Source organism: Pristiophorus japonicus, chromosome 9 (assembly GCF_044704955.1).
Source record: "Pristiophorus japonicus isolate sPriJap1 chromosome 9, sPriJap1.hap1, whole genome shotgun sequence".
In the NCBI taxonomy this organism is placed as follows: Eukaryota; Metazoa; Chordata; class Chondrichthyes; family Pristiophoridae; genus Pristiophorus; species Pristiophorus japonicus.
In genome coordinates, this window is record NC_091985.1 from 198406192 (window position 1) to 198412457 (window position 6266).

At 47.4% G+C, this 6266-nt stretch overlaps 1 non-coding gene across 1 annotated transcript; it reads right to left on the minus strand.

Moving 5' to 3' along the window:
- Positions 1–5515: 5515 nt before the first annotated feature.
- On the minus strand, positions 5516–5588 carry trnak-uuu (transfer RNA lysine (anticodon UUU)). Its single transcript has one exon. It is a non-coding gene; the product is annotated as a tRNA-Lys (tRNA).
- Positions 5589–6266: the final 678 nt, after the last annotated feature.

Consider the following 6266-nt stretch of genomic DNA (forward strand, 5'->3'; position numbering starts at 1 on the left):
AAGGCTCCCGTATCTATCAAGAAGGGTTGCCACTTATTCAGAACTCTTAACAATATCATCGGTGCGTCGTCTGGGGAGGGTCCCTGCACAATCAAGCTACGTAGTCAATACGAATAATCGGTGGACGATTGGCCAAAGGGATTGTTCTGGGAGAAATTAGTGTAAGATCCTCATCCTCTCCCCCCTTGCCCCCCTCCTCTTCCTCCTCTTCCTTTTTCGTGTTGATGGTAGGGTCAATTTTTTTCCAATGTCCTAATTGCCCACAATTAAAGCATTCATTTCCTCTCACCCAACCCCGACCTCTTCCCATACTAGGCCGGGGACAGTAGGGCGGTCTGTAATTAGCAGGGCCCGGGCCGTTTGGGTGTTTAGTATAACCGTATCCTTGTTTATCCACCCAACCCTGCACGCAATACTACGGTTCCATCTGGTATCACCTTGGGTCGGGTTTTGGTCCTTCCACCTGAGACGGTTCTTCTTTCTTAGTCACGTATTCAGTCTTGACCTGGGTTGGGGGCGCACCTCCCCCCTCTCCTTTCTTTTCCTGCCAATAATATTTAATCGCCCTTTCCATCTGGGCTTTACTGTTATCTGCCCAATTCATATTATTTGTCCGGATAGCGTGAGCAATCGAATAGGGCAGGCACTGAAGTAGGATAGCGCAGAATTGGGGAGAATCCTCTCCTTCCCTGAAGGCATTATCTCCTGATTGATTTCCGTATATTTCAATAAATCTTTCCATGAATTCATCGGCAGTTTCTTCTCGTTTGGGTTTAGTTTCTAATACTGCGGCCATACTGATGGGCTTCTGAAGGGTCGTGGTGAGAGCATTAAAGATAGCGTTTAGGCGATCCTGGACATCGTTAGGGTGAGCAACCAACAATGCATCATGAGTAGCACGTCCTAGGTGAGTTAGAAATCGGGTATGCTCAGTTGGGCTCAGGGTTTGCTTTACCAAGGCCCACAGGTCCCTTGATTCTGCATTATAAACTGAAATAGTAGTTCGAAGATAATCTATAAATTTGATAGGTTCTTTTTTTCGATCTGGTATACTGGCCATAAGGGCCATAATTTAATTCAGTTTCCAGGGCACATAGACATCTATTGTGGGGTGGTTTGCGGCTTTTTGTGCATCAGGGTTTGGCATTGGTCGGACTGGGAATTGGTGTCGGGACTTTGGGATTTCTAGGTCGGAGGATGTTTCAGAGCTGTCTGACTGCTCGACAATTCTGCGTCTCGATCAGCGGGAGTGTTTGCTATGTCTTTCACAACCGGGACTGGTAGATTGACTCGAAGATTTACGGGACTGTCTGTGATGTCGAGATATAGTTCTGCCCTTCCGGGTGTGAGATCTGGTCCTCCCAGCTATATTGTCTGTGAACTGTGGATCCGAATCGCTATCAGAGGATGAGGAGTCAGTTTGGTCTTGTTGCTTCGTTGATGTGGGGTTACATTTATCTTCAACTCCTCTCGCCGGAGTGTAAGGTGGAGGGGGATGGGAAGAGCACTGGGGCAAGGGACTAAGGGGTGCGGGAGGCGCCATTGGGCGCTGAGTCAGTGACCATTCATCAATTTCATCATCAGCCTCGGTCAACGCAAAGCCAGCCATTTGACTACGTAGTCGGTCAATACCTTTCTCAGAGGTCCCAGTGGATCTCTGAGTACGTTTTTCGTGCGCGCATTCTTTTTTAAAGACGTCTATGGTTTTAACATGTCCTCCTTCTGTCACTGAGAATCCTAATTTAGTGGCGTTTTCCTGCCAACTTGACAGAAGTGATGCATCTTTTAATTTTTGACAATAATGTCGCCACGTGGCAATTAAATTCTTGTACCTTTTCCCTCGTCCCCTTCTCCAAATCAATCCCTGTGCCTTTTTTGCTACCTCCACGCTTCTAGTACCACCTAGGGGCCATTGGTCATCTCCTAATAATTTGTTCAGGGCTCGAGATAATTTTCTAAATTGTTCAGCTCTTTCAGGGAATTCATCACATAACTTTTGTAGCGGACTACCCGCATCCGTGGTTTTATCTAACTGATTGCCCATTTTAATTTGATCTAATCCTATCTAAACTAACTCTATCTCCCGCGTCGCCCAGCGGTTCACGTCGTCGCGCGATTCTATCTAATCTGAACTAATCCTCTCTAAACTAACTCTATCTCCTGCGTCGCCCCGCGGTTCACGTCGCTGCGCGATTCTATCTAATCTGAACTCATCCTCTCTAAACTAACTCTATCTCCTGCATCGCCCCGCGGTTCGCGTCGCCGCGCGAATCTATCTAATCTGAACTAATCCTATCTAAACTAACTCTATCTCCTGCGTCGCCCCGCGGTTCACGTCGCTGCGCGATTCTATCTAATCTGAACTCATCCTCTCTAAACTAACTCTATCTCCGCGTCGCCCCGCGGTTCGCGTCGCCGCGCGAATCTATCTAATCTGAACTAATCCTATCTAAACTAACTCTATCTCCCGCGTCGCCCCGCGGTTCACGTCGCCGCGCGAATCTATCTAATCTGAACTAATCCTATCTAAACTAACTCTATCTCCCGCGTCACCCCGCGGTTCATGTCACTGCGCGATTGCGTCACCCTGCGGTTCGCGTCGCTGTGCGATTGCATCACCCCGCGGTTCACATCGCTGCATGATTGCCTCACCCCGCGGTTCACGGCGCTGCGCAATTGAGTCACCCCACGGTTCACGTCGCTGCACGATTGCGTCACCCCGCAGTTTACTTCACTGCGCAATTGCGTCACCCCGCGGTTCACGTCGCTACACGATTGCATCACCCCGCGGTACACATCGCTACGCGATTGCGTCACCCCGCGGTTCACGTCGCTGCGCGATTGCATCACCCCGTGGTTCACGTCGCTGCGCGATTGATTCACCCCACGGTTCACGTCGCTGCGAGATTGTGTCACCCCGCGGTTCACGTCGCTGCGCGATTGCGTCACCCCGCGGTTCACATCGCTGTGCCCGCGGTTCGCGTTACCTCGCAATCTCGCGTCGGCCCGTGGCTCGCGTCAGTCGGCCCGCGGTTCGCGTTACCTCGCAATCTCGCGTCAGCCCATGGTTCGCGTCGGTCGGTCCGCGGTTTGCGTTACCTCACAATCTCACATCGGCGCGCGATCTTGCCCTATCTAGTCCTACTTTCTGCGTTGCCGCGCGATTTGAATCCAATCAGTGCCTAGACGGGCCAAGTGATATACAAGGTCGACGACATACCTGACTTGGACACTTATCCCCTATGAACCTTACTTAATTCCACATAAGCCTTATTTAATTCGTGTGAGCCTAATTTAATTGCTTCTGAACCTAATTTGTTCTAGTCCCCAGATTTCCCTATCCTTTCGCGTCACTGCGCAGTTTAAATTCAATCAGTGCCTAGACGGGCCAAGTGATATACAAGGTCGACGTCACACCTGACTTGAACACTTATCCTAAGTTTGAGAGACTATTCGTCAGATTGACCTGGATCTCATTCAGACACTACCTGAGAACCAGCGAGTGGCTAAACTTTCCTCAGACTTTTGAAACCGGGGAAAACTGGAGCAGTATTGAAGGTATACTTACTCCAGTGGCCACTTTCCTCTCGTCTCGTCCAAGGCTAGTCTGGCTCTTAATTCACAAGTTTTCGGCAGTCGTCCGTTGAGATCCCACTTCTGACACCAAATGTTGATCCGGATTCTTTTCCTTCAATCTGTTTCAGTGAATACACTGACGCGAACACCGATTGTGCTTTTAACATAGCAGTCCTTATTTTTCACCGGCCGGCTGAGACTTATCAGACAGAAGGAGTACCCTCTTGATAGAGCGTACACCCTTCCTACGGACAAGTAAGTTTACATTGCGAAAGCACACAGTTATATAATTTTTGGTACAAGATAACAAGATATAATTAGAGTGACATCCTAGTTCATCCTATCCCCTTTTGGTCCCTCCTTACCATTGTCCACTCATGAGCCAACATCTATAGTAGCTATTTTTACTAAAGCTTATGCATTGTTTCTAAATGTTACAATTTTTACTGGCATGATTAGTAGCTTAAAACCTTGAGACAGTCTGTTAATTGTGCTGATGTTGTATTATTTGCCATCTGACATTCTCTTAGTTATTTTTCCATGGCTTATACATTTTCATATATCCATTTTACTTATCCACATTAGTTGATATCTACCACCCTTTCAGGCAGTGAGTTCCAGACCCCCACAACCCTCTGGGTGAAGACATTTTTCGTCAGCTCACCTATAATCTTTCTACCAACTTCTTGAAATCAATGCCCCCCTGCTTATTGACTCCTCTGGTAAAGGAAATATGTCCTTCCTATCCACTCTATTTCTCAACCTCCTCAGTTCCAAAGGAAACAACCGGAGCCTATCCAATCTTTCCTCATTGCTATAATTCTCCAGTCCAGGCAGCATCCTTGTAAATCTCCTCTGCACCCCCTCCAGTGAAATCGCATATTTCCTGTAATGTGGTGATCAGAACTGCACGCAGCACTCTAGCTGTGGTCTAACTAGTGTTTTGTATAGTTCAAGCATAACCTCCTTGCTCTTGTATTCTATGCCTCGTCTAATAAAGGCAAGTATCTCGTATGTCTTCTCAACCACCTTATCTACCTGGCCTGCTACCTTCAGGGATCTTTGGCATGCACTCCAAGGTCCCTTTGTTCGTCTACACTTCTCAGTGTCCTACCATTTAATGTTTATTCCCTTGCGTTGTTAGCCCTCCCCAAATGCATTACCTCACACATCTACAGATTGAACAGTTTGAAGAATGACATTTCTTGCCCAGTTTTTGAAGTTCAGCATATTAATATATTCCCTGGGCTTCAGACTGAACTTTCTGAAGCTGCCAATTGGTAAAGAAAATGTTGTCCAATATAACAGAATAAAACAATGTTGTTAATATCATGTATCCTACATGTTTACTGCTTGTACTATTACGTATGATGTGCCACCAGAGGGCACTACTATGGGAAATTTGTACAGCAGCTGCATGGTCACTAAGGTGTGCCACCAGAGGGCACTGCAGTAGGAGACTTGTAGCTTACCTGTACAGGTGTGCCTGGCCGAGTATAAATGGCAGGCCACCAGGTGTGATCCTCACTCTGGAGTTATGAATAAAGGACTAAGATCACTGCAGTTCATGTACAACACATTGCCTTGTGGAGTCATTGTCAGAGCTGTAGCTGAAAACTGGTAAAGGAATAATTGTATGATACAAACGGATGAATACCAGGTTGTAAACCTGTATAATGTTGAATACATCCAGTAACAGAGCATCAGGATTTATTATGAGGGTGTCAGTTTCAAGTCCCTGTGTCGGACGTTGCTTTTCTCAATGAAGACAACACCCAATTTGCACGAGAAAGCCGTGACATTAGAAAATACTCTCGATTTTTAAAGAAAAATTGGACTGTGACAAATCTTTAAGATACATGAATTAGATCAGCGTGAAAGGCTTGTCTTTTGTGGTGTTGTCTGAAGGAGGAAACTGAGAATTTTGATTTAAAAGTAACGCCCGAATAGGGACTTGAACCCTAGACCCTCAGATTAAAAGTCTGATGCTCTACCGACTGAGCTATCCGGGCTCATGGCAAAAACAAGACAGCACCCTTCAAGGTCTGATATTGCGCATTACATCTTTCTCCTTCTGCACTGATCCCGTCTGAACAGTACATTTCTCTCACACACCCACACTTCACAAATACTCTCTGGTTACAGACCCTTCGGCCACTGGAAACAGTTTGGCTTTATTTACTCCAGCGCAGCATTCGGTCGCCTGAGAGGAAGAGTGTTTGAAGACCAGGCCCTCCAATCTACCACCAAGCTCATGGTCTGCAGGGCTGCAGTAATTCCGCACTCGTGTATGGCTCAGAGACATGCACCATGTATAGTCGACACCTCAAGTCGCTGGAGAAATACCACCAATGATGCCTCTACAAGATGCTACTAATTGCCTGGCAGGACAGGCGCACAAACATTAGCTTCCTCGACCAGGCCAACATCCCCAGCATTGAAGCACTGACCACACTTGATCCGCACCACTGGGCAGGTCACATAGTTCACATGCCAGACACGAGACTCCCAAAGCAAGCGCTCTACTCGGAACTCGTCCACGGTAAACGAGCCAAAGGTGGGCAGCAGAAACATTACAAGGACACCCTCAAAACCTCCCTAATAAAGTGCGACTTCTCCACTGACACCTGGGAGTCCTTGGCCAAACACCGCCCTAAGTGGAGGAAGTGCATCGGGGAGGGCACTGAGCA